The sequence below is a fragment of the Thermobia domestica genome, chromosome 16 (genome assembly GCF_964235325.1).
Source record: "Thermobia domestica chromosome 16, izTheDome1.hap1.1, whole genome shotgun sequence".
NCBI lineage: Eukaryota > Metazoa > Arthropoda > Insecta > Zygentoma > Lepismatidae > Thermobia > Thermobia domestica.
The window spans coordinates 38,210,250-38,223,123 of NC_137469.1; the positions used below are offsets into that span (position 1 = coordinate 38,210,250).

Genomic DNA, 12,874 nt, shown 5'->3' on the forward strand with positions numbered 1-12,874 from the left:
CAATTGTCTTATTAACAGTCTGTTCTTATTAACAGCAGATTTAATTCCATTCGATTCATGCATTTGTTTACAAAAAAAAAAAAAAAAAAAAAAAAGGAAATCATCAGGGTAACGAGGAGAAAATGACGACATCACTATTTCAGAATATAGTAAGTACCATCTCTGATCTTATCCCTAGTATTATAACTGGAAGTTGTAGATGTACTACGTCAAGTTTTAGTATTAAGTTCTCTTAGTTTGGAAGCCTACCCTAGTCACAGTGTGAAACGAAACTGAACTTTTTACTTATTGTTTCTATTAACTCTTCCTGCCGGTCTAGTGGCTAGCGCCCGAATTCGATTCCTGATGAGGAAACAGAAAAAAAAAACCACAATCATTCACTTTCATTAATCACCGTCTCCTTTATCCAAAAAGGTATAAACGTGAGACGTTAAGCTAAAAAAAAAAAATAATACGTACATTATTTCTACTATTGAAATTTAATAGATTGGCGGATCTAGAACTGGGAGGGTGAGGCAGCCAGAACCCACACGATGACAGATATATCATGAGTTTACTATAAACTTTCAAAAATATATAAATCATAGCTTATGTTATTTTTGTCACTCAAAAAACTGTGGGGACCTAGGCTGCTCGTCCCCGGGCTAGATCTGACTGATTTAATACCGATAAAGTTTTATTATGGTATTTAAATTACTGGATAAGTTGAAAGAAAAATATTAACAATATTAAATAAATTTTAAACACGCTTCATTCCAAAGTTTCTGGCTATGATTAAATTATAATATTTGAATTGCGGAAATTTGAGCTTTGTATTTGTTAAAGTGTTGGACTTAAAAAAAAAAGTCGGTAGTTATTGATATGACCGGATGAAGACGGCTGTAACCCAGTGATAGTTTGACATAAGTCTCCAGGTCTTGCCTCTGGAGTTGAAGAATACAATACTACATTTATAGTCAGAATTCCAAGTTCAAAAACGTGCAAGCGTCTTCTGACAACGTGTAAAGGTGACTCAGAGAGAGAGAGAGAAAAAAAAATTGAGATTCTGCACGTTTGCAATTAGCGTCTAGCAAGTTAGTAATTAAATAGTTTTTATTCACAGAATTCAAATACATTTCCTGTGGATCCATCTGTTCCTGAAGATCATAATTCCTTCACGTCATACTTGGTGGAATCTTGTACAGACGGTCGAAAATAAGTACTTGCTGGTTTATATTCAACGAAATCCTTCCTGTCTTCTTAGGCAAGGCTTCACAACACACAAGTCATTGGAAGTTATATGAGTCATCGACATCTGCAAAAAGAATAGTAATTACAAGTCATTGTGGATGGCTTCGGTTGGAAGTTAGTCATTATTTGCTACCTAAACATGGTCATATTAACTTTAGATTGATATTTCTGATACTTGAATATTGACTAGCAAAAAAATGTTTCTTTTCTTATTATTGTTCTTCTCCTAATAATTTTCAGATCACTGTGGAAAAAATGAAATGAAATCTCTGAGTTTTACGTCCCACGGTTATGCCGGTTAGGCTAAAGGAGACGGTGATTATGAGAGATGAGTGAAATGGTGGAATGAAGAAAGTGGGAGGAAACGGGAGAACCCCGAGAAAACCCACGAGCACGGTGTTTGTCCACCACAAAGTTCACTTGGCGGAGGCTGGGATCGAACCCGGGACCCCAAGCACCAGAGGTGAACGCTCTACCACTGAGCCACTGGTTACGTTACATACCCACCTGGGCTTTTTTTAACCTAATGATCCTAACAATATTAGGTGAACGGTATAAATTATATAAATCTCTCAGTTTCACGTCCCATGGTTATGCCGGTCAAGCTAAAGGAGACGGTGATGTTGAGAAATAAAATGAAAATGGTGAAATAAAGAAAGTGGAAAGAAACGGGAGAATCCCGAGAAAACCCACAAGCACGGTGTTTGTTCACCACAATAGTTTCTAGTTACAAAGTTTAAACCATTCTCAATTTCTGTCTCTCTTGAATTCGAATATTCGTTTTAGAATCTTAAAGATCCCATCAACCTGCGTTTCCTCCTCAAAGTAAGAGACCATATTTTATAACCATGGTAGCACAACAGGTATAATTATGATTTTTGTATATTTTAAGCTTTAAATTCTTCGACAGAATTCCGGAGGACAAAATAATTTGAAATTCATTCACTCTGGTTACCGAAGGCAGGAATAATTACCATTTACGTAACAAATGTCTATATTATTTTACTGGCAATTGTATGATACATGCTATTTTTGGCACAGGTGTGAGAAGACATGGCTCTATTGTTCATAAGAAATTCAGGAATGTATAAATCTACCACATACGCATACCAGATCAAATAAAATAATTTAAACTATCTAGTATTTTGTTAGTTATTTTGCTCTCCTGTGATGTAACTTTGATTCCATTTTCGGTGGCTACTCGGAATATTTGATTTTGATTCAGGTCGTGAGGCAGTTGGGGAATTGCTTGAATTTAAAGAGGCCAAAAAAAGCACGATCAAGAAAGATAGAAGTAACGGTAATAAGAAACGCACTTCTCGCCACTAAAAGTTATCTGGTTAACCATAAATCGTCAGCTGCAACTACAGACTTTTGTTCACATATTTATTGATTTTTTAATACTTCTATTCTTGTTCTGTGACATGCTCCGCAAGTTGGAAAGAAGTTACTAGGTTTCTAGAGTATTAGAAACCCTCGGAATACTAAAAAGGAAGTTGAAATTCGTAATACCTTATTATTATCATATTTTTGATTTTGGTCAGATCTTTAAAAAATCTTTAATTTTCCCATGATCATGTTTTCAGCATGGTAAGTATAGATGATAATGAACTATATAGTGGAGTAAAATGGAGGAATAAAATTTATTACAGATGAACTAGAATATTTTGCATTCATTTAATACAAATTCAATTTGGAACAAACTTACGTTCCGAAAGAGACAACTGAGTTTCAAAATTCGGATAAATTTGTGCACATAAATGTCTAAAGTATAAGTTTATCCCACAAAAAGATGATGACTATAATTTTATGTGTATCACTCGCTGTTTTGAAATGGAAGAAAGACTTGCTTCATTCACTATAGTAGCTTACTACATAGCAACACTTTTTACAAACGATTCATTTGGTTCTCAATCCCGTCTCTGAAGAAACTTGCCTACCGTGAAGCAATTAAGATATAAATAGTTCCATCTCTGTTTTAGAAAATTCAGGAAGTGACTTAGGTGCATAAACACGTGATTCACACTGAAAAACACCATGTGTAGCATCAACTTTGTAGAAAATTTTAGTTTCATCAACGTCCAATCACTGCCCATTTCACTTATCATTATCGTCCAAAAAAAAAAAAAAAAAAAACTTATTGCTGCATATAAAAATATGATCGTCTGGGCTGTAGGGCATCATTTTGTTACGGCTTGAATTTAAAGTTTGGTGTCTTGTAGGGTGTAATTCTTCATAGTATATGTAGCACGATTCTCTAGTATTTACTGTACCTTATTCTCTCCAAGGCTCTTATCGCACCATCCGTTGTACTAGCTCTGGAAAATAAGAAACCAAAATACTGTATTATCAGGGATGCAATCAGGAGTATACAGCACATACTCATTTAATATTGTTGTAGTCCGGCGTATACTACTTTAAATTTACGGAACAGCAAGCGTATACGGGGTGTGTATATATACTATATTTTTGCAAACGGTCGAGCATATATCTATCAACAATTCTAGCTTACATCATTAAGTTTTGTCATGAAAGTACGTGAAATTCAATATATTTGAAGATAAAAGTTAAGGGCCTATCAGGGATTTGAACCCGGGACCTCTCGCACCCTAAGCGAAAATCATACCCCTAGACCAACAGGCCACGCTAGTAAAGGTCAATAAGAATGTCCTTATTGGTTCTGAAAACGGTCGAGCATATATCTATCAACAATTCTAGCTTACATTATTAAGTTTTGTCATGAAAGTAGTTGGAACTCAATATATTTGAAGATAAAAGTTAAGGGCCTGTCCGGGATTTGAAGCCGGTACCTTTCGCACCCTAAGCGAGAATCATACCCCTAGACCAACAGGCCACGCTAGTAAAGGTCAATAAGAATGTCCTTATTGGTTCTGAAAACGGTCGAGCATATATCTATCAACAATTCTAGATTACATCATTAAGTTTTGTCATGAAAGTAGGTGAAATTTAATATATTTGAAGATAAAAGTTAAGGGCCTGTCCGGGAGTTGAACCCGGAACCTCTCGCACCCTAAGCGAGAATCATACCCCTTGACCAACATGATACGCTAGTAAAATTCAATAAGAATGTCCTTATTGGTTCTGAAAACGGTCCAGCATATATCTATCAACAATTCTAGCTTACATCATTAAGTTTTGTCATGAAAGTAGGTGAAATGCAATATATTTGAAAATAAAAGATAAGGGCCTGCCCGGGACTTGAACCCGGGAACTTTCCAACCCTAAGCGAGAATCATACCCCTAGATCAACAGGCCACGCTAGTAAAGGTCAATAAGAATGTCCTTATTGGTTCTGAAAACGGCCCAGCATATATCTATCAAAAATTCTAGCTTTCATCACTAAGTTTTTTCATGAAAGTACGTGAAACTAAACATATTTGAAGATAAAAGTTAAGGGCCTGTCCGGGATTTGAACCCGGGACCTCTCGCACCCTAAGCGAGAATCATACCCCTAGACCAACAGGCCACGCTAGTAAAGTTCAATAAGAATGTTCTTATTGGTTCTGAAAACGGTCGAGCATATATCTATCAACAATTCTAGCTTACATCATTAAGCTTTGTCATGAAAGTAGGTGAAATTCAATATATTTGAAGATAAAAGTTAAGAGCCTGTCCGGGATTTGAACCTGGGACCTCTCGCACCCTAAGCGAGAATCATACCCCTAGACCAACAGGCCACGCTAGTAAAGGTCAATAAGAATGTCCTTATTGGTTCTGAAAACGGTCGAGCATATATCTATCAACAATTCTAGCTTACATCATTAAGTTTTGTCATGAAAGTAGGTGAAATTTAATATATTTGAAAATAAAAGTTAAGGGCCTGCCCGGGACTTGAACCCGGGAACTTTCCCACCCTAAGCGAGAATCATACCCCTAGATCAACAGGCCACGCTAGTAAAGGTCAATAAGAATGTCCTTATTGGTTCTGAAAACGGCCCAGCATATATCTATCAAAAATTCTAGCTTTCATCACTAAGTTTTTTCATGAAAGTACGTGAAACTAAACATATTTGAAGATAAAAGTTAAGGGCCTGTCCGGGATTTGAACCCGGGACCTCTCGCACCCTAAGCGAGAATCATACCCCTAGATCAACAGGCCACGCTAGTAAAGTTCAATAAGAATGTTCTTATTGGTTCTGAAAACGGTCGAGCATATATCTATCAACAATTCTAGCTTACATCATTAAGCTTTGTCATGAAAGTAGGTGAAATTCAATATATTTGAAGATAAAAGTTAAGAGCCTGTCCGGGATTTGAACCTGGGACCTCTCGCACCCTAAGCGAGAATCATACCCCTAGACCAACAGGCCACGCTAGTAAAGGTCAATAAGAATGTCCTTATTGGTTCTGAAAACGGTCGAGCATATATCGATCAACAATTCTAGCTTACATCATTAAGTTTTGTCATGAAAGTAGGTGAAATGCAATATATTTGAAAATAAAAGATAAGGGCCTGCCCGGGACTTGAACCCGGGAACTTTCCCACCCTAAGCGAGAATCATATCCCTTTTTTTAAATTACTTTTTATTTACATTATTTTCGAGTTACAGTGAGAAAGTTACATAATTTACAATTGTAATTACTTGCACACAAAAATGTGTATAAGGAAAACCGTGCTTGAAGAGAACGAGGAGACAGAATATATTCAATGGTGTTTGCACTAAGCCAAACGACAGAATAATGTTTCTGTTGTGGAAAGTGTTTAAAAGCAGGTAACAGAAGCATTTCAACAGTAATACAGTCAGAGCTGATTTTACACAGGTATTGAATCATTTCACAATAGATTTTCCAAACTGGTGTTGATCTGTTGCAAAGCGTGAGACGATGTTCCAATGTATCCACTTTTCCGCAGAGATCACATCGATTGTCGTCTGTAATCTGGAGATGATGTCGTTTTCCCTTAGTGTCTATGATGTTGTTAACAAGCCTGTACCATAACGAACGAGCTGAGGTTGATAGAAAATTCAAGGAAATGTTCCTCCATATCTGCGTCCAATTCGTATTAGGTAAGTTGAAAGTTATGCGATGACAGTGGCTGTTTTGTTGTTGTAATAGCAACGTATACAGAAGTTTGACACTTGTAGGAATATGTTGGGTGCCACTGGCAGACAAGTAAAAGTAAGTATACATATAACGTCCGTAAAATACCAAAATTCGGGAGGAATGAGAGGCAAACACACAGGTAATGTTCCATCATTGGTATCAACTAGAGATGAAAGTAATGTACTGCTGAGTTGGTCTCCAATACCTTGTATATTTTGGAATCCTCTGTAGTAGAATAAAGCTTTTATTTTACTTTCAACATGTATCAAGTTCAGTCCTCCTGCATGATAGGGCAAACAGGTAGCTGGATAGCGCACTCGAAAAATCATACCTGCCCACAAAAACCAGTTACCGATGCTTGTAAATTTGTGAATATAAAGTTTAGGCATAGGCAAAATTTGACATATGTACCACAGTTTTGAAAAGGCATAAGTGTCACAAAATACACACGAGATATCAACGAAAGGTGACGATATTGGTGCTGATGTAAAACAGATCTGACCCTCAAGAAAACATCTTCAAAAGTTTTAGAAATGCTCTCATGCAAGTTGCAGGAAAAATAAATACCCAATACTTTGAGAACTGGCACCACTGTCGGGAAATGGTCATATGAATTTGTAGAACCATTCCCTAAGGGCATGAGTTTAGTTTTCGCTCGATTAAGAAGTGCGCCTGAATGATCACAGTACTTTTGAACACAATCTTCAACTAGTTCTAAATCCTGTGGGTCCCGAAGAAATACATTTACGTCATCAGCAAAACTACACACTTTGACAGAAACAATGCAGATATGAAGACCCTGGATACGTTGATTGATGCTGTATAGTAAAGGACATATAGAAATTATGAATAGACTCATACTTAATGGACAGCCTTGCCTGACACTACGTTTTATGGCAATAGGAGTGGTCAGAAACCCGTTGACTTTTAGTTTTGACTGTGCAGCATCATACAAAACTCGAATCCAACGGATAAATAAGTCGTCTACTCCCATATGCTGCAACAAAGACCACAAATAATTGTGATTTACACGATCAAATGCCTGGTTGAAATCTAAGGCAAGTAAGGCATGACTAGTATTGTGAGAGTGGTAATTCGCAATAACATCACGCAGAGTTTGTAGCACGTGGTAAATTTTCTTATCACCTCCTCGAGCATACTGAAATGGTCCAGCAAGAATTTCAATAAATGGAAGGATTCTATTGTTCAAACAACGAACAAGTAATTTGTAATCGCAATTGAGAAAAGTTATGGGTCGATAGTGTGTAACATTTGTAGGATGTGCTTGTTTGGGGATAAACACTGTAACACCAGGAGTACGATACAGTTTCTGTGGATTGTCGCTGAAACATTCGTTAATTAGAGAAGTTAGTAACTCACCAACGAGGGGAAAAAATTTAATATACCATTCTGCAGGTATTCCATCTAGTCCTGGAGATTTTTCTTTAGGAGCTGCCATGACTGCTTGTTGTACATCTTCAATAGTAAATGGGCGCACTAGAAATTGTCGTGCTGTATCATCAAGAACACAAGACGGTGGTGTGAAAAATTCCTCAGGCATTGTATTAACTTCAGAAAGACCATAAAGGTTCTTGTAATACAACAAAAATGCACTTTTAATGGAGGCAAGATCTTCATGAAGTTGCCCTTCCTCATCACGAATGTGGTGGATCCATTTGCCTTGGCCTCGTTTCATTTCACGAAGTACATGATATAATGATGGTTCTTCATCAGCATCTACTAGGGGAACCTTGCTTCTAATCTTGAGCCCACCTACACGTCGGCGATTCAAATTTAAAAGCAATGCTTGATAACCTTTAACCTGAAGTAGCATGGACAAATCAGAAACAGCAGCACATCGAGCTTCTCGTAAGCATCTGTTATAAAAGTAAAGCAATTTGTGAAGATCGCGAGACTTTTCGGAGGAGTACCAACGGCAGAAACTCGCAAATCGTGGTTTGAAGTAAGTATGCCACCACTCTGTAACAGTGGGAAAATATTTCATCTGCCTAAGCCAGTATTGCCATTTTGATTGAAATTCAGCACAAAAGTGTTCGTCTTCCAATAACGATATATTTAATTGCCAGTAACCTCTACCTCGTTCAACAGTTAGATTATTTAATGAAAAAGTTACAACATAAGCAGAGTGATCAGAAAAGGAAGTATGCACAATTTCAACTTGTTTAATACACGGCACCATTGGTGGGGAGACATATATACGGTCAAGGCGTGATGCACTTTGATAGGATAGGTAAGTATAATCACGAGCCTGTGGCCTCAGACATATCCATGTATCGTGTAAATGAAGACCAGTCACTAATTCCTGGAGGGCATGACTGAAATTAAAGCCTGGGGTTTGATCTTCAGGCCGTAAAACGCAATTATAATCCCCTGCCATAATTAATCTATCAACATTAGGTCCTAGTGTAAGAGCTACATCCTGGGAAAAGAAGGAATTTCGATCGGTTCGAGCATGTGAGCCACTCGGAGCATAAAGGTTGACAAGATTGATATCTCCTAGTTTACCACTGAGTATGCGACCAGACGGGTGACACACAGGAGAAGAGAAACGAGTGGAAGATCTGAAAGCAATTGCTGTACCTGTACCACTATTGTTAAAATTATTTTCGACTATGTATGATAGACTTAGATTCAGGTCCGGTACACCAACTTCTTGGAAAAAAGCAACATCAATTCCTTCACTTCGTAGAAAATCACAGAGTGCAAATTTCTTGACGGGGCTTTGTAAATTGTTAATATTAATTGTAGCTATTTTAAGCAACATCACATTGGCAAATACACACAATGACCAATAAAAAATAAAGTTCTTGAAATAAAATAGCAAAAATAGCATAGCAACTAACATAGGAATTAATTAAACAAAATTTAGAACATATAAATGGCATAGAGTAAACTTGACCTAATTAATAAAAAAGAAACTAACATAGCTGAACCCAGTGTAACTTAACCCAATAAAAATACAACTTACAAGAGAAAGAATTACAGCATAGCAGCACCTCCTTTAGACATGCTAGAAATATTTGCGTCAGTTTCAGACTTTTTGAACAACTTTTGACTTAATTCGTTCCTTTTTGTACGTTTGCGACGAGTACGGGTTTCTTCGGGAATTTCACTTAAGTCTGTGATAGGAGAATCAACCTGTATGTCACTAGACTGAGTAGACATGGTATGATTAGTTGCATTGTTATCAGGCAAGTCATTCCGCTCTTGGGAACCAGGGAAACTGCAAACCTGACCATCACTTTCTGTAGAATACAACTTATCAGAAGAAACTTCTTACTCACTAGGTATAGTCGCCATGTCATGTGCAGAATGAGATGGAGGGACTTCCGTTGAAATGTGTACCTGTTGTACTGGATATAACGGTAGCTGAGGATCATGATCACAGTTAACTGGTCACCATTAGATGTATTTATTTGAACTCCTGACGAAAGAGGATTCGTATTGTTTATCTCACACACAGAACTTATTTTATTTTTTATTCAATTTTCGTCAAAGGTAGGCATACTGGGGTCAGGTGGGCAAGAAACTAGATTTGATGCCTTCTTCCTGTTGCGAGATGGAATTGGCATGCTATCAAATTTAGGCATAAGAGTAGCTGAAGGATCACTATTTTTAATTGTAGGAGACACTTTTCCAGCATAACTGTTAGGATCACTGGGTACGCGAAGAGGACAATTGGAATACATATGTGCACTATTACACCTGAGACAGGTCCGTATCTGATTAGGGTAGGATACACAAAACTTTTGCCCTTGAATAACTACAAAAGAAGGAATAGGTTTTTTAACTTCCATACGTATTAATTTACGTCCCGTTCGTATTGGGTACACATGTTCGACAGAATACATTTCATCAGAGATGTTAGATATGACACCATAGTCATTAAGTACTTTTCGAATGTCTGAATCGGCAAGTTCCATAAGAACTTAACAGTCACAATTTGAACATCAGCCCACGAAACTGGGATTGTGTGTGTTCCATTTGTATCAGTATAATACACAGTTCCATCGGAAGTACGCAAGACATTTTCACATAGGTCTTCCGTACGAAGTTTCACAAACAAAAATTTACGATAAACGTCCATTTCTATGCTTAATACATCATCAACAGAAAATCGGAAATTATCACTGAGCCACTGATGTAAGGTCTAGCTATTCGGTCGCTCCGAAACACCACCAAAATCGTCTTTTAAGGTATTTACCCTTTTTAACGACATGCTGTATTGAACTAAATCAGTCACGAAGACAAACACAACAAGAAAAGAAAAAAAACACAGCAAACTTGATTGCTAAGGAAAGCAACGCTGAAGGTAAACACGTCAAGCCTTGTAGCACAGAGTGAAGACACGTCCACACACTTCAACAACCTAACACAGTATGCCCCGCGGACCAACAGGCCACGCTAGTAAAGTCCAATAAGAATGTCCTTATTGGTTCTGAAAACGGTCCAGCATATATCTGTCAACAATTCTAGCTTTCATCACTAAGTTTTTTCATGAAAGTACGTGAAACTAAACATATTTGAAGATAAAATTTAAGGGCCTGTCCGGGATTAGAACCCGGGACCTCTCGCACCCAAAGCGAGAATCATACCCCTAGACCAACAGGCCACGCTAGTAAAGGTCAATAAGAATGTCCTTATTGGTTCTGAAAACGGTCCAGCATATATCTATCAACAATTCTAGCTTTCATCACTAAGTTTTTTCATGAAAGTACGTGAAACTAAACATATTTGAAGATAAAAGTTAAGGGCCTGTCCGGGATTTGAACCCGGGACCTCTCGCACCCTAAGCGAGAATCATACCCCCTAGATCAACAGGCCACGCTAGTAAAGTTCAATAAGAATGTCCTTATTGGTTCTGAAAACGGTCCAGCATATATCTATCAACAATTCTAGCTTTCATCACTAAGTTTTTTCATGAAAGTACGTGAAACTAAACATATTTGAAGATAAAAGTTAAGGGCCTGTCCGGGATTTGAACCCTGGACCTCTCGCACCCTAAGCGAGAATCATACCCCTAGACCAACAGGCCACGCCAGTAAAGTTCAATAAGAATGTCCTTATTGGTTCTGAAAACGGTCCAGCTTATATCTATCAAAAATTCTAGCTTTCATCACTAAGTTTTTTCATGAAAGTACGTGAAACTAAACATATTTGAAGATAAAAGTTAAGGACCTGTCCGGGATTTGAACCCGGGACCTCTCGCACCCTAAGCGAGAATCATACCCCTAGACCAACAGGCCACGCTAGTAAAGTTCAATAAGAATGTCCTTATTGGTTCTGAAAACGGTCCAGCATATATCTATCAAAAATTGTAGCTTTCATCACTAAGTTTTTTCATGAAAGGACGTGAAACTGAACATATTTGAAGATAAAAGTTAAGGGCCTGTCCGGGATTTGAACCCGGGACCTCTCGCACCCTAAGCGAGAATCATACCCCTAGACCAACAGGCCACGCCAGTAAAGTTCAATAAGAATGTCCTTATTGGTTCTGAAAATGGTCCAGCATATATCTATCAAAAATTCTAGCTTTCATCACTAAGTTTTTTCATGAAAGTACGTGAAACTAAACATATTTGAAGATAAAAGTTAAGGGCCTGTCCGGGATTTGAACCCAGGACCTCTCGCACCCTAAGCGAGAATCATACCCCTATACCAACAGGCCACGCTAGTAAAGGTCAATAAGAATGTCCTTATTGGTTCTGAAAACGGTCCAGCATATATCTATCAAAAATTGTAGCTTTCATCACTAAGTTTTTTCATGAAAGTACGTGAAACTAAACATATTTGAAGATAAAAGTTAAGGGCCTGTCCGGGATTTGAACCCGGGACCTCTCGCACCCTAAGCGAGAATCATACCCCTAGACCAACAGGCCACGCTAGTAAAGGTCAATAAGAATGTCCTTATTGGTTCTGAAAACGGTCCAGCATATATCTATCAAAAATTCTAGCTTTCATCACTAAGTTTTTTCATGAAAGTACGTGAAACTAAACATATTTGAAGATAAAATTTAAGGGCCTGTCCGGGATTTGAACCCGGGACCTCTCGCACCCTAAGCGAGAATCATACCCCTAGACCAACAGGCCACGCTAGTAAAGGTCAATAAGAATGTCCTTATTGGTTCTGAAAACGGTCCAGCATATATCTATCAAAAATTGTAGCTTTCATCACTAAGTTTTTTCATGAAAGTACGTGAAACTAAACATATTTGAAGATAAAATTTAAGGGTCTGTCCGGGATTTGAACCCGGGACCTCTCGCACCCTAAGCGAGAATCATACCCCTAGACCAACAGGCCACGCTAGTAAAGTTCAATAAGAATGTCCTTATTGGTTCTGAAAACGGTCCAGCATATATCTATCAAAAATTGTAGCTTTCATCACTAAGTTTTTTCATGAAAGTACGTGAAACTAAACATATTTGAAGATAAAAGTTAAGGGCCTGTCCGGGATTTGAACCCGGGACCTCTCGCACCCTAAGCGAGAATCATACCCCCAGACCAACAGGCCACGCTAGTAAAGGTCAATAAGAATGTCCTTATTGGTTCTGAAAACGG

The 12,874-nt window shown here is 37.9% G+C and overlaps 1 long non-coding RNA gene and 15 other non-coding genes across 16 annotated transcripts in view; all 16 read right to left on the minus strand.

Annotated features, from left to right (window-relative positions):
- Positions 1 to 208: 208 nt before the first annotated feature.
- The window catches only part of LOC145673028 (uncharacterized), a 101,719-nt gene continuing 89,053 nt past the window's right edge, over positions 209 to 12,874 (minus strand). The window contains exon 3 of the long non-coding RNA XR_014128709.1: positions 209 to 1,294. This is a non-coding gene — a long non-coding RNA (uncharacterized LOC145673028). The remainder of the gene's footprint in view (positions 1,295 to 12,874) is intronic.
- TRNAP-AGG (transfer RNA proline (anticodon AGG)) lies at positions 3,802 to 3,873 on the minus strand. Its single transcript has one exon. It is a non-coding gene; the product is annotated as a tRNA-Pro (tRNA).
- TRNAP-AGG (transfer RNA proline (anticodon AGG)) lies at positions 4,646 to 4,717 on the minus strand. The gene has a single exon. It is a non-coding gene; the product is annotated as a tRNA-Pro (tRNA).
- Positions 4,857 to 4,928, minus strand: TRNAP-AGG (transfer RNA proline (anticodon AGG)). Its single transcript has one exon. It is a non-coding gene; the product is annotated as a tRNA-Pro (tRNA).
- Positions 5,279 to 5,350, minus strand: TRNAP-AGG (transfer RNA proline (anticodon AGG)). The gene has a single exon. It is a non-coding gene; the product is annotated as a tRNA-Pro (tRNA).
- On the minus strand, positions 5,490 to 5,561 carry TRNAP-AGG (transfer RNA proline (anticodon AGG)). The gene has a single exon. It is a non-coding gene; the product is annotated as a tRNA-Pro (tRNA).
- Positions 10,856 to 10,927, minus strand: TRNAP-UGG (transfer RNA proline (anticodon UGG)). The gene has a single exon. It is a non-coding gene; the product is annotated as a tRNA-Pro (tRNA).
- TRNAP-AGG (transfer RNA proline (anticodon AGG)) lies at positions 11,067 to 11,139 on the minus strand. The gene has a single exon. It is a non-coding gene; the product is annotated as a tRNA-Pro (tRNA).
- TRNAP-AGG (transfer RNA proline (anticodon AGG)) lies at positions 11,279 to 11,350 on the minus strand. Its single transcript has one exon. It is a non-coding gene; the product is annotated as a tRNA-Pro (tRNA).
- TRNAP-AGG (transfer RNA proline (anticodon AGG)) lies at positions 11,490 to 11,561 on the minus strand. The gene has a single exon. It is a non-coding gene; the product is annotated as a tRNA-Pro (tRNA).
- On the minus strand, positions 11,701 to 11,772 carry TRNAP-AGG (transfer RNA proline (anticodon AGG)). The gene has a single exon. It is a non-coding gene; the product is annotated as a tRNA-Pro (tRNA).
- TRNAP-AGG (transfer RNA proline (anticodon AGG)) lies at positions 11,912 to 11,983 on the minus strand. Its single transcript has one exon. It is a non-coding gene; the product is annotated as a tRNA-Pro (tRNA).
- On the minus strand, positions 12,123 to 12,194 carry TRNAP-AGG (transfer RNA proline (anticodon AGG)). Its single transcript has one exon. It is a non-coding gene; the product is annotated as a tRNA-Pro (tRNA).
- Positions 12,334 to 12,405, minus strand: TRNAP-AGG (transfer RNA proline (anticodon AGG)). The gene has a single exon. It is a non-coding gene; the product is annotated as a tRNA-Pro (tRNA).
- On the minus strand, positions 12,545 to 12,616 carry TRNAP-AGG (transfer RNA proline (anticodon AGG)). Its single transcript has one exon. It is a non-coding gene; the product is annotated as a tRNA-Pro (tRNA).
- Positions 12,756 to 12,827, minus strand: TRNAP-AGG (transfer RNA proline (anticodon AGG)). Its single transcript has one exon. It is a non-coding gene; the product is annotated as a tRNA-Pro (tRNA).